Consider the following 19,870-nt stretch of genomic DNA (forward strand, 5'->3'; position numbering starts at 1 on the left):
AGACATTTTAAAAAACAGTTTTTCACTTGAGTACACCTGGGATCTTCAGAGCAACTGTGGCAAAAAGGAGAATTAAATGACCCTTTCATTATAAAACCCTTGTATAATGGCATTCTTATTTGAAAAACAGAGACATAAAAAAGCCAGCTGGAGGAAAGGAGGGAGGGGCTTGATTATTAAGATATCATTCTCTGATTCCGGGGGAAAGTAGGAGGAGTTAGTAGGGATAAAAACAAAACAGTGACTTAATGATATTTTATAATGAAGGGAAAAAAAGAAAGTACATATCTTTAATTAAAGGAATAGGAAAACACATTTTTTATTATAAGCCCTATATATCTGGATCATTCTGATGTGTATTGCCCCTTTAAGCATTCCAGATTATACATGATTACCTTACCATAAAGTGTATGTTAAAGCATACTGTAGTAGTGGAAGTTGTACAATGCAACTCTAATAACGCAGATAAAAGTAACATTTTACATATACTGATTTTACGCTTTTCTGGATATTCCAGTTTCTTGTGGTAACACTATATATAATGCATTTTCCCAGATTCCCACCATTTTTTTTCTAGTCCCCCAAAAACGTAAAATGGGGTTTCTACAACATCCTCTCAAAGGAAATGTCTATAAAGTCAATTGTGAACATAATCTCTGCTTCAACCCTTCTACATCATACATCAATAATATAGACAAGTCCTGAGAATGTTCAAGAATACATGCATTTTCACATCAAGGAAACATGACACCTTGTCTATGCATCTGCTAAAAGGCCACAGGTTTTCTATGCTAACATTTTACTTTCAGGTCACTAGTGGTAGGAAGCAGAGCTCCCATAAAGCATGTATTAAAGCATTTATTAAATCTGCAGAATACAGTCAAAGTCAGACAAGCCAGTCAAAAAACTGGCTGCATAGTTAGTGGGGGGGTCTGTGGAAATGTGTCCTGGTAGGCAGTGGTGGTGAGTGAGGCCCTGGAGATCAGGTCACATGGTGGGCCCTTGCGTCGCCAATCCGACATTGGCAGAACACATAAATAGAATATACATCTGTGTTCATAATAATATTCTGAATATTCTGAAGATAAATAAAAAATGTAAAGAGCAAACATATTATTTTCCTTCATATGCAAACAAGAAGTGTTTGCTAAGCATAATTCTGGATTAATCGAAAAAAAGACCTTATTAATTAACAGCTGCAGTGTTATGAAACAAAGCCATTGTGGTAAATATAACATAAAACTAGAGATAAAAAAACATTCCACAAGATCAAATTATTATATGCACAATATTTTGTGTGTAATTTGCAATTCTTCTGTTCTCAAATATATATAAGTTCCAGGAAACGCAATTCCATTTATAAAGCGAGGAAAGTTGACTAGGTGAGCATTTTTCTTTTCTATCAACACAATGTAAATAGCAGGCAGTCAATTCTGAATGCAGGGGACATACTTTTTACACTGCACTCCCTTAATCAGTACCATACTTTCAAAAGTCAAGCAAGAATAGGAGCACAGATGGGTGTCAGCTAAAGGTTACAGAAACTTAGAGCTTTGGGTAACTGTAGTGAATAATGGAATAGAAAAAGCAAATGGGCTATTATCTAATGCAGAGAAAACAAGGAGGAATTTTGATCTCAAGAACCTCCACCTACTCTAAAGCTGGCCATAGACGCAACGATCGGATCGTGGATTCGTACAATTTTCGGACGATGTGTGGAGAGTCCCGTCATTTTTCGTCCGGCGGAGATCGGTCTTTTGGTCGATCGGACAGCTTAGAAAATTTCTGTTGGCTGCCGATAATATCTCTGCGTCTATTGGCGATCGTACGATTTTGAGTCACTAGCTTTGTCAGACATAACTATGGTACGATTGCTGTCAGAGGTAGTACATTGGCTGATCTGTTCTTTTACTACTTTATTTGATCGGAATGGTAAGACTTTGATCTGAATGGTTAGTGGCAGGTCGGGAGATGGGAAAGTCCAATCGTACGTTGATTCGTACGATCGGATCTTTGCATCTATTGTTGCCAGAAGGTAGTGTGATGCATTAGCTGTGTCTGATAGTAGTGTATCTACACTTAATAAAATTACTCCAAATTCCAAATGAGGAAAGGGAATGAATTTTAAGACCACCGATAAAATGTTAAATTGCTTTAACATATGTATATTACTGTTTTTTTATGCAAAGCTCTCAGTATTTAAAGCATTCCAACGTGCCACATCTTTGGGTCCTGGGTTTTGCACTTGCATCCAGCACAAATGGTGCAAGCATGATTTTTTTTTCCATCACTGTGAGCTATTCCTTAATTTAAACATTGCAGCTATTTCTTAGTATGCGAAAAAGTAGTTTGTACATAGATCATAAACATATTTTTAAATCTAAACAGCAGTATGCTCCATTTTTTAAAGGTTTCTGAAAAAGCTGGAGTCATTAAAATGCATATTTAAGATCTTTATAATGAGTATCGTACCAGAGGAAGTCTGCTTGATATTAAAAGCTACTGCACATGTTAAATGTACAATTCATTACCACTGCTAACGGAACATGCAACATAAACATAATGTATATGCACAAATTTATGGTATAATAAGGCACGTACCTTCATTTTAGCAACGTGATAATAAACTAGTGTACATTGTTCCACCGATTACAGCTAAAAATACATTTTACAACAACTAACCAGTTCCCCAAGCAGGCAAACACAATCTTCAAGAATGAATTCTAAAGCTTACCTGGAAATCCCCCTTGCACCATTGTTTGAAATCGATGCACTTCAGGGACTCAGCATTCCTGAGAAACGGCTGGCTATAAGATTCTAAAAATCAGTACCCTGCTCAGACAGACACTGTTCCTGTATTTCTTCTGATGACCTTGGGCCTATTTTGTTCTGGGATTTTGCAGGAAAATGAACGATGTATTTATGCAATGAAATGTGATCAATTACACTAATTTTAAGTCCTGCTCAAGCTTAAAATCACATCTGTCAGTAGATGAAAGCAGCCTATAAAAGTACATGGAGAATCAAAATGCTGGTTCCCAGCATCTGACCCACTGATGCTCCACAGCTGCTGTTTCCTGGACTGCCTAACATTGCTTGCATTGGAATAACATCTCTATTCAAAACACACAGTACTAAACAATAGCACTTACTCCAGAGCTTCTCAGCAAGTAATGCTGATGTGAGGTTTATTATTCTGTTCATTACCACAAGGATTTACAGTGTGTTTATTATAATGTGCTGCAGACCCATCTGGTGCAAAGATGCAAAACATCTGTCTATAATCTAATTGCTCTTTAATTTGCACTTTATCATTTTAGCCAGGTATTTCTGAAATCATTTTTCTTTTTGCTGTACCCCTTCACTAGTTTCAGTGTGGGTGGTATATATTATATACTGACATGAATTAATAGACTGATCTAATAAAGGATTTACCAATCTTTGTAGTTTTGTTTCATAGAAAGGTATCCTGATACTAAATGAAGTTATAAAATATTTATTATATAATATTGCACTGTAAGAAATGGCAAATATATCAATGAAGTAACCGACTGTCAGGAACTTACTGGGTCCGGTCGGCACGTCGAGTGTGTTCCAGCAACAGCGTGGTGCATGTCAGTGACATCACTACAAGGGCATCATGGCGCTGGTTCCAGGGATCCGGGTTGCGCAGCGTGATGACGCAGTCAAAACACCATTTAGTTCAGCACAGAGGGCTTCCCAGTGCTTGGACATCGTGTTTCCTGGCTACACTTTGAGTAAGTGACTCTCTAATTCTATTGAACTTGGTTTTTGACTCTGCTTCTGTCTCTCCACTATTCTGCTGTGTTAACCCCCGATACTTCGCATGGACTTGATTCATTGTTGCCGACCCTGCCTGCTATCTGACTACTCTGTTACACTAACCCCTGGCACCTTCGTATAGACTTTGATTTACTGTTGCCGACCTTGTTTGCCTGACCGACCACGCTCCGAATTAACCCCTTGGTATCCAGCCTTGTGTTCTCCTTTTGTCTACTGGGATGCCTGCCTGATCTCTCAGTGTTGTGGGGTTTACGTGGCCTATCTTCATCACCAGAGCAGACCTTCATTCCTGCCGGTTTCCACGCCAGGACCTGTTACGGCTGACGCCAAGGTGCTTACTGAGAACCTCTCTTGATAATTGGGGGTTGTACTTGTAAAGGGGGCTGTAAGGGTTGTCTTCCTCAACGCCAGTGGTTCCCCCCGGGTCGGTAAGTCTGACACCGACATAACAACCTGGAATTTACAGCTAGCATTGTAAACTAATGATAATTTAAATAAAAAGTAAATAAATAGAAACTAGAAGTCAGATTCATATTTATACAAAAAGGTTATTATCTATCAGATAGATCATGTCAGATGACATTTTATGCAAACTTACATTTTAAAAGTTATTTTGATGGATTATAGGAGAGTTTAACCCCCCCTTGGAACAATAGCTGCCTTCCATCGGCCCACCTCTCCCTCACTGCACAGTATATTAGGCAGAAAGTTGCCCCTATTCAAATACCGGAGCCTAAAATGCAGAACAGCGCAGCAGAGTTCTATCTTCTCATATCTAGCACTATCTTTTTCCCATACCCATATTCTTCGGATCTCCTCACAACACTGAAGGGGTTATCAAAATCCGGAATTTTCTCAATATTTTCTGAAAACCAACCAAATCAGCAAATACCTACCCCACTATTTATCAATACATTTTTACGAAAATTTCTTGTGCAGGTAAAGATTCTATAAAATCGCAAAAAAATCTGAAATGTACGATTTTTTTAGATTTGTCGCCAGAAATCTGCAACTTTTTTGGATTTGACAGCCAAAACCATGGAAATGTTGGATTATTGAACGAAACCGAAACGAAAATGAAACCCAGCGTAGATCAGGATATTTTCAAAATGTCAATGCGACATCTGCCATTGACTTCTACATGACCTCTGCACGTCTGAGTTGGAGTACTTTTTTATTCGGATTTTTAACAACATCAAGGTTTAATAAATTTAGAAAAATTTGTGTGTATTATCTCAAAAAAGTAAGTTTTTCCCCTTTGAAACTCTGACCAGAAAAAAAAAAATCATGTCCATACTGTGCGTACACCAATCCCTCCTCATCACAGTGTGAGCACGCATGCGCCGGAGGGAAGGGAGGCAGGGGGAGAGAGCCTGGTGGGGGTTGAGAGCGTTGGAGGGGAGGGAGAGCGTCAGAGGGGAGGGAGAGCGTCAGAGGGGAGGGGAGGAAGTAGAGTTGCCACCCATTTTTTTGTATTTGGATTAATTGCTGGCGTTTGGCTAGGCCAGTGCCAAAGCCTTTTACCCCTTAAACTGAACTTTTGTAGAAGACAGGTACTTGCCCAGCACCCCCTTTCAGTTGTGCCCTAGGCAGATGCCTCTTCTGCCTACCCCTAGTTCCGGCCCTGCCCCTGAGTTTGCAGGAGCATGCACAATTGGGGCAGTCAGAAATCGGCTTCAACTGCGCATGCTCCTGAGATTTTTTAAAAAGGGGCAACTTTCTGTCTAATACATTATGCAGGGAGGGAGAGGTGCGGGAGGCTGATGGAAGGCAGCTAAGCGGGACTGGTGTTCCATGGGGGGTTTAGTTCTTCTTAAAATCACATATTAATGTTCATTGGTAAGTGGCAACTCTTTGTTTACTGTAAACATTAACACTAGTGTACAAAATGTAAATGAAAGCTATTTCATGAGAAAGGTAATTTATGTCTTTGCGAAGAGAGGCAATTTCAGCATCCCCTTTCTGATAAATCAACAAGCAAGAACTGTTGTCATACATGTTTTCTACCATTTGATCAACGATTTGCCCCATGTAGCCTTTAAACACTCATATGACTTTGGAATTTTTCAAAATGAATTTGGGCTATAAGTTTACACCCCTGGATACATGCTTGTTTAAACAACTGGATGAAGGAGAAACATGGAGTTTATGTGGTGGTAACTATAATGGAAGCTATATAATGTTTAGTTAAAATGTACACTGTAAATTGTCCTTTTTCAATTGTCCTTTTTATTTCAATATTACTTAGTCAATAATAACTTGGACCTGTCCAGAAAAGCTTACAATCTATTAGTAAGTAGCTTATTCATAATTTCTACACATAATGGCACTAAAATATATATTACTTCTCAAATATATATAATATCCTAAATGTACTGAAGGAATAATGATTCCTTTACAAAATATTACGTTTACATGCTTAATTAGATAAATCTACTAACTGCTGACAACAGTGACATCTAGTGGTAAAGTGGAGCTCATTACACATTAAGATTGATCAAAATGTGAGATTAGAACTCACCACAGAAAAACTCACTCATTTTCTATTCATTCCTACCAGGAGAGACTTTTTGCTGCCCCTGGAGGCACACTGCCTCTTGAAGTAAAAAATACTATTTATTAAATCATTTGTTGATTAAGGGGTGTTCCCGAAACGCGTTAGGCGTCCTATGCACTCCAGCTACCTAACTTTTTAGTCCAAATATAAATTTGAGTCCCAGAGTTGTGGTATCCCCAAGTCCAGCAATTTAGTAGTCTCTCCTCTGCCCGTGCAAAATACTCTTCAAAATTGAATTGCTGTATTCCTCAAAAACCAAAAGTTTATTGAGGGGGGAAATAACAGAAAGTTTATACAGTGTAGTATTTTTACAATTCAAAATTGCACCCTTAGTGATTTCTATATGTGAACACGTAACTTAAGGAGATAGTGGTATAGCAACCGACCACTGGAATCCCAATGCTCCCAGTGGTATGTTATACTCACAAGACGTGAGTCAAGGCAAGTGTTGATATAGAAACTGTTTTGTTCTGTTCTTGGGCTTCCTCCTTTATCGCTTATGTGGAGAGATAAATAGACATGTGCAGAAGCGCTTTTATCAATTTTAATAAATATTTAAAATCACACTCACAAACATTCTTTGTGAAACCGCATTTAAAAGTGCTGTGTGCGTTTCCGTGTTGTACTTTCCATTCCTCGGCGTCCCTCAGAATCCAGTGCGCATATGAATAGTGCGCTTCCGCAACTTCAGAGCGTAGTTATCTTCGCTGACGCGTTTTGCCTAATGGCTTCTTCTCAGAGTGATGACGTCTCCTCCTACTCGTCACTCCTTTATCCCCAACGATTATTAAACAAGTTTTTAAACAACTTTATTAGTCCTGTACATTTTTGCTTTACCACTGAGGTATCCTATCAATCTGTTACATACATCTGTTTCCACTTCCAAAATAACATTTTAAAAGGTAAAGACGATACTGTTACAATAAAATGTTACATTGGGCTTCTAATACTGTCACATTATTCTAAAAATTCCCTAAGGTTAAAATTAACGTTTAAGCCTAGTGGAACCAGAGATTTTAGCCTGTGTATACACCAGCTCTCTCTCTGTAGCGTTTTATTAATCAAATCCCCTCCTCTCCAATCTTTCTTAACCCTCTCTATTCCTATCCATTTTAAGCCTGCCAGGTTTTTGTTATGTTTCTCTAAAAAATGGTTTGATTCTAAATGTTTTATGTTTCCTTTACAAATGTTATTTAAATGTTCTCCTATTCTCTCCCGTAGTTTTCTATTTGTTTTTACTATATATTGGAGGCCACAAGGACACTCCAATATATATATATAACATTAGAAGTTTCGCATTTTATTAGATCTTTTGTTTGGAAAGTTTCCCCAGTTATTTGGCTTGTAAAAGTTTTAGTTTTTGTGCCGTATCTACATGCCTTTCAAAGGCTGCAGGGAAAGAAACCTGGATATTTGTCCTTGTTCCTCCCAGCAGCCTTCGCACTACACATGTGTACTAACCTTTGTTTTAAATTTGGGGCCTTTTGGAAAATAATTTTTGTTTTTTTAGGGAGAATTGGGTCTTGTTCTTTGTCCAAGCTTAATACGTTCCAATGTCTTTCCATGATTTTACTGAATTTTGTTGTCCTTGAATTATATTGTGTCGCAAAGCACATATTGATCTTGTCCTCTTCTTTCTTTCTGTTTTGTGTTTCACTTTCCTTTTTATATTCCAGCATTTGATTTCTATCCAGTTTTCTTATTTCTTCATATGTTTTTTCTATGTTACTCTCCCTATATTCTTTCTCTATGAATCTACTTTTCAAGATCTTTGATTGCATATCGTAATCCCTTCGACCACTGCCGTTTTTTCTTATCGTTCTAAATTGTCCCTTTGGGATATTTTTAATTCATTGGGGATTGTGATTACTGAAGGCTAACATGTAATTGTTCGTATCTACTTCTTTGAAGAAAGTGCGTGTCTGTATTTCTTTGTTTTTTATGTATATCTGTAAGTAGAGGAACTCAAGATTTTTGCACTGTAATTAAGTGTGAATTCTAAATCAAAATCATTCATATTAATTCTTTGTATAAAATCTTTTAGTTCTATTTCCCCTTTTTTCCATACAATTCAAATATTGTCTATGCACCATTTCCAGAGCAAAAGGTACGCGTCCAGTAGTATGGGTTCTAAAATAGTTTTTTCCCAGAAACCCATAAATAAATTAGCATAACTGGGCTCATACCTTGTTCCCATCATGGCCCCACAGACTTGAAGGTAGTAATCCCCATTGTACCAGAAAAAATTGTGATATAAGATTGTATACTGTTTATTATGAATTCTTTTTTGCTGCCCCTGGAGGCACACTGCCTCTTGAAGTAAAAAATACTATTTATTAAATCATTTAAAAAGTTTGGTAGCTGGAATGCATAGGACGCCTAAAGCGTTTCGGGAACACCCCTTAATAATAGGCCTATGATTAAGGGGTGTTCCGAAATGCATTACGCGTCATATGCACTCCAGCTACTTACCTTTTTAAATGATTTAAAACATAGTATTTTTTAATTCAAGAGGCGCTGTGCCATTACATTTTTTCAAATTCTGAATTGCTGCAGTTGAGGAGCCCTGCATGATTTTGGGCACACCTGTTCCATGTCAGTCCCTCCAGAGCACCTTGGGAGGGGGTTTGGGTGAGTCTATACCCTGCTATTGTGAACAACAGGGCCCACTAAGGCCATGAAATAGCCATGATGCAAGGTGCTGCCGCCATAACAATGGCACAAAGATTATACAGAAAACAAAACAGATAGTGGTAGCAAACTAGCTTGCAGGTTAATGGCATTAGCATGCAGAATTAAAATAGGCCCTGGCATTTCAGGTACACAGAGGCCCAATCAGCCCACACAGAGGCCCAAACAGCCCCCACCAGCCCACTAAATACTGACTTTCTATGGCACCTTATAGCAGCCCCTCTGGCATTTGCCAGAACCCACAGATTGCCAGTCCGGGCCTGTTAGCATGGTTCTGCAGGGGTCCACCCAGAGTCCAAGAACCCCAACACACAGCAATATTGCAGTATGGGTTACTACCCTTATGATTTGTCTGACCCCAAATATTCTAATAACCCACCTCTGGCCAAATAAACCATGGATTGAAACAGGCAGAGTAGAAAGCAAAAAAATGCACTTTCTCCAACTATTTGCCCACTGCTACACATGGACACGTTCTCACCTTCACTTTGCAGACTGCACATGCTGATTGTGCTGTCATGCGTCATGTGGCACAACAGCAGCAATGCCACCAATGCCACCATTAACCAATATGAACTAGATTGGCAAGTGGTAACACTAGACTACAGTTTTAAAGGAGAAGGAAAGGCTAAAACGAAGTAAGCTTTATCAGAAAGGTCTATATAAATACATCAGTAAACCCTCAAAGTAATGCTGCTCTGAGTCCTCTGTCAAAAGAAACACGGCATTTCTTTCCTTTTATTGTGTACACATGGGCTTCTGAATCAGACTTCCTGTTTTCAGCATAAACCTCCAGGGCAGGGCTTGAGCATGCTCAGTTTGCTCTTCTTCCCCTCCCTCCTCCCATCCCTGCTGTAATCTGAGCTCAGAGCTGTAAGTGAGCAGGGAGAGACTCAGGCAGGAAGTGATGTCACACCAAGCTTATATGGCAGCTTCTATCCTAAACAAACAGAGACAGTGTCTAGATTTGTTTACTCAGGTATGGTAAAGCATTCTGCAGAATAAATATAGCATTCTAGCTTGCACTATTGTGGCTAATCTGTTGGCAATAAACCGTCTTGGAGCTTTCCTTCTCCTTTAACAACAAGGAACTCAACCTAAGGGTTTGCATGTGGTATTGCAGCAGTTTTCAGGGGTGGCCGACTATTGATGCAGTACATTAGGCCCTTTTATAAGGTACATTTTGGCTATGCTTCGCATTGCATTCCAATCTCTTTCCAGTGCGGTCTGAATCTAAAACTAATTGTTTACACAGACATATGCACACTTTAACAAAACTAGACCCTGGAAATAGATCAGGAAAAATAATTCCACTGCTCTGAAGAACAGAAATTTACCATCACTGTCTTCTTTGGCTTTCATTTCGAATAGAAGAGAATCAGAAGATTCTTTGTATGGGGGGGGATTTATGGTGAAAGACCTCCAGCAAAATGAACAGGAGACACAGTCTGAAAAGAAAAGACAAAAATAAGCATTTTCAGAGCATTAACAGAGTTGGTATCATATAACATAATGGCATTATTTCTACTGTGACTACTAAAAGAATAAATTAAATTCAAGTCCTACAAACTCAAATGATAAACATTTGAAATAATAATGATCTGCACGAAAATGAGAACAAGTTATTGAAATATACTACATATTTGAATGAAAACAACCTTTATTACAAATGCAGGTGAGCTACATTGTTGGCAAATATAAAAAAATACTGTCAGAATACAAGGGCTAGATTTGCTACATTAAGCAGATAAAGACCTGTACTGAACAACAGATGCACATCGACATTTAGAACATTTCCTTTGGTTTTATAGTTCACGTGAACATAAATGCGCGATTAAGAATTACATTTGGAACAAAAGAAAACAAATTTATTTAATTAAGCTCTAGATCTCATAACAACTAATAACAAAATGCAATTAAGTGGAAATGAACAGGCAAAAGCACATGTTAGCAGAAGCAAAACATTTGCACATAAAAGTATAGTTCTGTGTTTACAGCAGTGATCCCCAACCAGTAGCTCGTGAGTAACATGTTGCTCCCCAATCCCTTGAATGTTTCTCTCAGTGGCCTCAAATCAGGTGCTTATTTTTAAATTCCAGGCTTGGAGGCAAGTTTTGGTTGTATAAAAACCCAAATGTACTGCCAAACAGAGCCTCATGTAGGCTGCCAGTCAACACAGGGGCCATCAATAGCCAATCACAGTCCTTATTTTTCACCCCAGGAATTTGTTTCATGCTTGTGTTGCTCCCCAACTCTTTTTACATCTGAATGTTGCTCACAGATGAGAAAGGTTGGGGACCCCTGGTTTACAGGATGAAAAATGTATGTGTATACAATACATCATTATGACATTCTTTTTAGGCTTTAGTTCTAGGTGTCAATAAATATGCATCCAAATGTTAGGCAATTCAAACTGGTTATGATATAGTGAGTAAAAGAAAAAAAAACTCAATTTCTGTTTATAAAATTATAATATTTGGAATTATTATTAGGAATAAGTGTTTGATAAGGATTTTGGTTTGGATTATAAACTGAAATAATATTTTACAAATTTAAAGCAAATTAAATATCACATGTTGCTATTCCTCTTCATCATCACTGATTCTGCCTACATGCTCAATTGAAACGATGTACCACTAATCAATTCATGTTCTGTGATAAGCAGACCTGTAAAGAGAACCACAGAAATGTGCACTGCATTGTTGTAAGAAAAGTCTTGGCTTGAGGAGAGCTGACTATTGCTACATTGTTTTAATGTTACATGAAGTGATGCCAGCAGCCCAGGGAAAAGCAAAGGACAGATACCACTTTCAATAATAATTACATTTGCCGTTTAATAATGTCAAAATCAATGAACAGCTTGGTTTGTTGCGGTATCTAATTGCAGAGAGATTAGATCTGCAACCCCTATTTACAACAGGGTAGCTATTTTTAACTCTAATTATATGTCAAATTACCTGCAAAATACGATTTTATACTATATACTAATATACATATATATAGTACAGGTATAGGATCCCTTAATTGGAAAACCGATATCCAGAAAGCTCCGAATTACAGAATAGACTCCATTTTATCCAAATAATCCAATTTTTCAAAAATGATTTCCTTTTTCTCTGTAATAATACAGCAGTAGCTTGTACTTGATCCCAACTAAGATATAATTAATCCTTATTGGAAGCAAAACCAGCCTATTGGGTTTATTTAATATTTAAATTAATTTCTAGTATACATAAGGCATGAAGACCCAAATTACGGAAAGATCCGTTATCCTGAAAACCCCAGGTCCCGAGGATTCTGGATTCTGGATTAAAGGTCCCATACCTGTATAATATATACAGCTGCATGTAAAATGTAATCATTCAAAGCAAGTTGTGCTCCAGCTCAAAAAACTGAATTGAACAGGCTGGTGTCTGTAAGCATAACTAATTAAAAGTAGTATAAGTTTACAGAGCCTCCATCACAAGGTACAAACAAGTCCCTACTATATAATACAGTTTGTCAGTCCAAAAACATAGCCACTCCTTATAGCCTGTACATTCTTCAACTAAGATGACAACCAACTCTCAACACAGAACACTAAAACAAAGTTCTCTAAATCATTATTTGTTACTTCTCCCTAAATCAGTCTCTCTGGGATATGGCAGCAAAGTTGCTGTGTTGCAAAATTCTTCAGTGAATCATTTCATAAGCCTTCAGACTGCAGATTGTACAAGAAATTTTGGACTCGGCAGCCATTTCAGAATTTTGTAATTCTATCTTGTGCACTGTGATTTAAGCCTAGCAAACAACTGCAAGCGTTGCTGTATCTATCTGGCACCATATGATATCCAGAAAACAAATATCCCAATGACCTTAAAAAAAAGATTCCCACAAGGTATGCTTGTAGCTATGCAAGTCAAACTTTCTACTGTAGGGTTATTATAATCGCATCATTATCAAGATTCGATTGTATATTTGCTTCAAGCTTTGTTTGTTTGTTTGGCCCAACAACACTTTTTCTTTCCTTTGGAAAAGTCTGGTTTTGCTGCTTATGAGAGTGCTGGCATGTATATAACTAGACAGATTCACTTCAAAGCAGAAAATTAATATCACTTTGGGAACAAACTGCTGAGCTCGGCACAGTACTTGTTCTTTCCCCGTAGGATAAAACTTACAATTCAAAGACCACAAATAAGATTTAAAAGCATGGAAGGAACAAAAATAAGTCAAAGGGGTACTGCCTTCTGCATTTCAATGACTGAAGAGTGGGGATGAGAGAAGAGAATTAACAAGTGCATCTTCGCTAAACAGTGTCCATGTTTATCCAGAGTATAACAAAGAAACAGAGAACCGTCATGCTGCCAAATTAAGGGGGTGATTTGTCAAGGTTTGAATTAGAATTTGCACAAATTTTAATTATTAGAAATTTTAATGTTTGTTATTTTTAAGTAATAACATTTTGTAATTTGGCATTTAAAATCTTGTGAGATCAAGTAGAAGTGAATGAGAGTTGTCCAAGGCAAAATTCAAGTGATTTTATAATTCAAGATTTTCAAGTTTTTCAGAGTTTTTTTTGAGCTTGTAAACTCACATATTCGAGGTATTTGAGTTTTTTCCATGATTGTATACAACTGAGTTTTTAAAATTCAGATTTTTTTTATTAATAAACAATAGAGTTTGTATTCAATTGTGAGTTTATTCGAAGCAGAAAAAAACCTCTAAAAACCTTACTAATTTGATTTTTCATAAATAAGCATTTAATTGGCCACTATATGCTAAGATTACCTTCTGATTTAACAGTCATCCCTTTATAGTTGAGCAAAGTCTGCATTTTTTCACTACTGAATATTATTTTTTATTTAATATTAATTATAATAATATTTTTATTAAAAGAGACCAGTATGAGTCAAAAAGCCAAATTTAAGAGCACAAGTGCAAAGTGCTAAAATGGACTACTGATGAGCGAATCTGACCCGTTTCACATCGCTAAAAAGTTAGAGAAATATCGAAAATTTCCTGAAATGCATTGAAGTCTATGGGCGACAATATTTTTTGCCATTATAATATAAACAGCATTCATCACAACTTGCAAGTGATTTGCCAAATGCGTCAGTACATATTCATGCATCACATGTATCAACCTGCAACTATGCAGGAATTCTAAGAAAAATTATGTATTGTAGTTTAAAAAAAATGTAAAAAAAATATGATTTTTTTTATTTGAAAATTGCACTTTTTACAATGCACTGTGTTTGCAAATAAACTTAAGGAGAATGATGGCCCCAACATAATTTCCCATTATTTTGCCAGGCAAAAAACTGTTTTTTGGGGTTTGAAAATAAAGCTACAGACTACATTTAAATTGAAAAGTATAGTGTTTGTGATTCACAATAAGTGATATTAATGCACTCAAAAAAATGTGTGCATAAATACATACACAGAGATACAAACCCCATTTTTAGTGCAGTCTTCTGTAAAATGACCACAAGACTCACCTGAAGTGTTTCAACAAAAGTCTAGTCGTTCACCATTGACTTTGCAATGGGCAAAGATAACAGTTGACAATTTGGGGCCCCACAAGACTAAATGAGAGAAACTGACAATGTAGTGGATAATTGCTGAGACTAATTATCCATGCCCTAAAGCTCTTCTGCATAGTTGTTATGAAGTCTAAACATTGTTAGATCTTTCATGAAGTGTACAGCTTTACAAACTATTATTAGATGTGAGCAAACTTAGGGGCAAATTTACTAACCTCTAAAAATTAGGCAGCAAAGGCTTCGTTCACATCGCAACACTTAGGCAGGCGTAGATTCACCAGGACATCGCTAATTCACTAAAATCCGAAGTTGCGTCCAGGGCGCCGAACACTGGCGAAGTTGCACTAGCGTAGTGAAGTTGCGCTAGCATTGCCTCATTTGCATACGGCGGGAAGTTAAAGTATATGTTGCAACAAATACACTACACAAGCCCAGGGAAGCTTAATGAAATAAAATAGAGTTGTTTTTTTGCCCTACACATGAGCCCAGTGTATAGTTTATGTGCCATATTGTAGGAAATGTAGGGGGGAAGCCGGGTAAACAAGAAAAAATTTACGATCTTTTGCAGCCTATCACCCTGAAAAATGAAAAGTCGCCAGCGTCGGCGCAAGAGGTAACGTTCAGTAAAATCTGCATCTTAGTGAATTTGCGTAGTTACGTCCATTCTAGTGATGGGTGAATTTGCACTGTTTCGATTCGCCAAAAAATTCGCGAAATTCGCAAAACGGCGGAAAATTTGCAAACTGCGCCGGCGTCTCGTTTTTGACGCCGGCGCCCGTTTTTTTGACGCAGGCGCGCGTTTTTGACGCCGGCACCCGTTTTTTCGAAAAAATCGAAATCTAATTTATTCGCTGGCGGCGAATCGCGCGAATTCGCGCCTGGCGAAAAAATTCGCCCATCACTAGTCCATTCGCCAGAGTGCAAATTCGGCAGGCGTTGGGGAGCGAAGTACCGCTAGAGTCTATCTCCTTCGCTAGCGAAGTTATGCTAGCGTTAGTCACTTTACCCTTTAGCAAATCTGCCCCTTCGACTTTTTATTTGTAATACATGCACAGGAAAAGATTATTACTTGTGTTTTTTGCAGTTCCTCATGAAGTATTTGTGGTGTTGCAGGAAGTTAGGCTTCGGTTCTTTGGTTGGCTTAGGAAAAGCTCTCTGGATACCTCCTTTTGTTGAAGGGGAGCCAGGCCAGAAGCTGCTGAGCTGGTATCCCAGAATGTTCCAGAATGTGAAAGCCACACTGAATGGTGAGAGCACCAGAGAGGGAAAAATTCTTGAATGTGTGCTGTTGAACTGTGTTCCTATTACCTTTATGTTGGGAAGATTTTGCCCGTAATAAACCTATGTGTTGTCTGAAGACAAGGTTCCTTGTCTTTATGCTCCAGATTCTATGCTAACCTGTCTACCATAGCAAGTTTCCCCCAAACATTGTGAATGGTTAACATGCCTACGTGCCGACCCTTGTAGGCCTTTGTACTTGTTTTTCTGTACGACCCTGTACTGTCTCTTCTTAGACAACCTTGCATAAGTATCATCATGTACCATAAACAATATTATCAGCTTGCCTCAGACAAAATATCTTAGCTAATGCACATGCACATGTGTCTCTTTTTTCTATCTTGTCCATCCTGAAGGATATACCTATTAGACACATATACTATGCTAATAACTATGCTGATACGTCACTATATTGGGACGTCTTTACTTATAACCTATATAAGCCTATGTTTGACCTTCAATAAAAGGAACTTGTTATTCTGATCCACTCGTTGGTGTTTGTTTGTGCAAGTTCCCCGGATCCGGAATACTAGGCATTGTTGGTCAGACGAAATCCAAAGGTTCCAGTAGCAGTCGGTTCGTTTGTCCCCTTCAGTCTGGTGTCAGAAGCGGTTACAGCAAGCGGCACGGAAAGGTAAGAAAGAATCTGTCTTTTAGAGAATATTTTTCTTGCCATCCGTATATGCTTAATGCTGTATTCTTAAGCTTACTGGGGAGATAAAAGAAATCCCGGACGAGGGATTCAAGTCGGTTCGTTGTCCCCTTCAGATTGCATGTACAGGCAATCAGCTTGTCACAACTCCATTGCCCATTTTGTTTGTTAAGTACATTTTTTTGTTATTATTTAGACAGTGTGACTCTTTCATTTATGAAATCACCAGCAATGCAACAGTGCAACCAGATTTTATAAATTTACTGCAGGTGGAATATTGGAAAATGGCCAGGTTAAATAGTGAATAATAGATAACGCCATTATGTACTACAGAGCCTATCTACTATGTTACCTGAACCTTTCCCCCTTTAAATGGCAGTCCCCAGTGCTACACAGAAGCTTATTTATGTAAACAATACTCGTGTTTCTGAAGCAGGCTCAGCAGTTTTACCCGTACAGGACTACACTGCATTATATTTTTGTATTTACTTACGATCCACGATGACCATATTGTCTGATAACATACCATATAGTGATTTTACAATGAATACAATTTTTCTAGTTTGAATGCTTTGCTGCGGAAAACATCAGGTTTAAAAGAAAGGCTATTTTCCTGCTTTCATATAGTGTGTCAGCAGGGGTTTAATTTTGACATGCAGCGCAGAAGACTGGAAACAAAATGTGAAAACAGAAATACAAAAGGAATCGGCACAGAGAAGAGCGACTCATTTTTAATAAATAAACAAATGTGCTAACTAGTGAATCACATGCAATCAGGATGACTAATTACAGACGATAATTACTGAATATTGTGTACCTTTCTTGAATATCAATGCTACACTTTGGGAAATAACTTAATTGAATAAGTCCTTGTTTACTTAAAAGTAAACACCATCTGGAGATGCTTCCTAATTCTTAGCTGCAAAAATGAAGAGATGTGAGTGATTTCATTGTGTAATTAAGGTCTGCTAACTGTCTCAATCGTTGGGGCTATTACTAAAATACTGTAGCTGAAATCTGAAGATAAACATGCAATGGCAATAACAAAATTGCCCTTATATAAAGCAAATTACTCATGTATTCAAGTATGAACATTGGTTTTTAAAATAAGTCCACAGCGGCTGCTGAGTTGATGCTGAGAATTACAGAATGTTCCTGTTTAAAGGAAAACTATACCCCCCAAACAATGTAGGTCTCTATTAAAAGATACTGAGTAAAACAGCTCATGTGTAAAACCCTGCTTCATGTAAATGAACCATTATCATAATAATATACATTTTTAGTAGTATGTGCCATTGGGTAATCATAAATAGAAAATTGCCATTTTAAAAAATAAGGGCCGCCCCCTGAGATCGTAAGATTCACTGTGCACACATACAAACCACATGTAAGGTCACATGAGCCAATTAACAGACAGAGTTCTGCCTTTTGCTTCCTCACTTCTTCCTGTTACAGTTGGTGTTGTAGTATTTCTGGTCAGGTGATCTCTGAGGCAGCACAGATAGAGTCACGAAATGGTGGCTCAAGGCAAGAGATGTAAAAGGGCAATATTTATGTAAATATATATTCCAGTTTGGTAAGATTCTTTAATATGTGATTCAGTTTGATATAAACTATCTGTTGCTTAAGTATTCATTTTGGGGGTATAGTTTTCCTTTAAGTATTGTTTTCAATCAGTGAGCAAGAGCTTTTGTAAGACCTGCATGCCCAAAACAGTATCACAATCACACAGCCAGTTGGAAACACATTAAAATAATTTTACACACCACAAGTCTGCTACATTTTTATTCCAGTTCTACAACAATACAGTGTTCACAGCAAATACCCGTCATATAGAACTCATCTAAGTAGAGGCTATGGATTTGTCCGGCTCTCTTATCTCTCAGCTATTATCACTTGAACGCATACATTTTCACTGCCAGGCATGTTCTCACCCAATGGCTACATTCTCAAGCCATGGTAAAAAGATATTTTACAAGACTAAAAAGCGATAGGCAAAGTTATAGGCAAGGGACATGCTGCAGCTATGCCAATGGCAGATGGAACCTGTCCGACCATACAGATAGGGAGAAATAGAAGGAAACAGATTGTCTTTTCTCTGCTGGTGTATCTACCCCATTATAACCTTTCTACCTCTGGCCTTGGGCAAGCTTTTTGCTGCAATGATATTATTGAGAGACAGAAACCATTTGCTAAAAAGTGTGAAAAACAAAAATAGAACTAATGAGAAGAACTATTTTTTATAACAACATATAGTGAACAGTTTGTAAAAATAAAACAAACTATAAACAAAATCTGCCAGTGCTGTACAATGATGATAAACTAAGGGAAATTTTAAAGGATAGGTGCCAATTTGTAAGTAGGAGGGCACCAACTTTGGGAGGGATTCTAGACCCTAGTGAATATATATCAAAGGAAACACAATCAAATTGGTTAAAAACAAAAGGCATACATTACTGCGGGTCCTCTAGATGCATTACATGCCGACAAGTAAGTGTGTCAAAAACATTCACAAGTACGAGAACAAAAAACAAAAAAAAGAGTACACAATAAATACCTTTATTAATTACCTTTATTAATTGTAACACAAAATACGTAGTACATTAGCTAATGTACGAAATGTGAAGTTCAGTATGTAGGCTGCACAACACACCCTCTAAAAAATAGAATGTGGAAGTATATAGACCAAATTGCATCAATGAAGATAATTTGTCCTTTGTACGCATACAAGGTATAGAAAGCATAACCAGAATAAGCAGGGGAGGCGACAGACTTAGGAAGCTTTTACAAAATGAAGTAAAATGGATATTTCATTTAAATACAAGGGAACCAGATGGACCAGATGTAAAATGGAACGCAAATTGTTTTATATAACAAAATAAAACATCAAAATTGAGAAATATAGAAAATCACAGCATAATAGAAAGTTAAGAAAGTGAAAGAAGGCTGAATTTAAAATAAATAAAATGTGGGAGAAAAAACAAAACAATATAGCTAAGATGCATAGGAAACAGGATGTAACTCATATCCTACAACCACAATTGAAGTAGAAACAAATGTTGCTAAAATAAAATACAAGTGTAGATAAAATAAGCGAAGTATAGATAAGAAATCAAATAAAGAACAAATCAATGTGAAAATAAGGAATAATGTATAATATAGATTTTTATTTCACTAATGTGAAAATACGGAGCTACGTCGGGAGTGATGTAAACTCCAGTTGCTTTTTAAACCATGTCAGCTAAATGTGTATTTTATCTATGACTACCTGTGTTTGGTCGGATGTTATTTTCTCCCCTTGCTACAGGTTCGAGGCGCAGCACCCGAGCCATCCCTGGAGAGCGGTGAGTGACCCTGTATTCAAAA

The 19,870-nt window shown here is 37.5% G+C and overlaps 1 pseudogene; it reads right to left on the reverse strand.

Annotated features, from left to right (window-relative positions):
• The window catches only part of LOC108714983, a 143,081-nt pseudogene that overhangs the window by 68,713 nt on the left and 54,498 nt on the right, over positions 1–19,870 (reverse strand).

The sequence above is a fragment of the Xenopus laevis genome, chromosome 4S (genome assembly GCF_017654675.1).
Source record: "Xenopus laevis strain J_2021 chromosome 4S, Xenopus_laevis_v10.1, whole genome shotgun sequence".
Lineage (NCBI taxonomy): Eukaryota > Metazoa > Chordata > Amphibia > Anura > Pipidae > Xenopus > Xenopus laevis.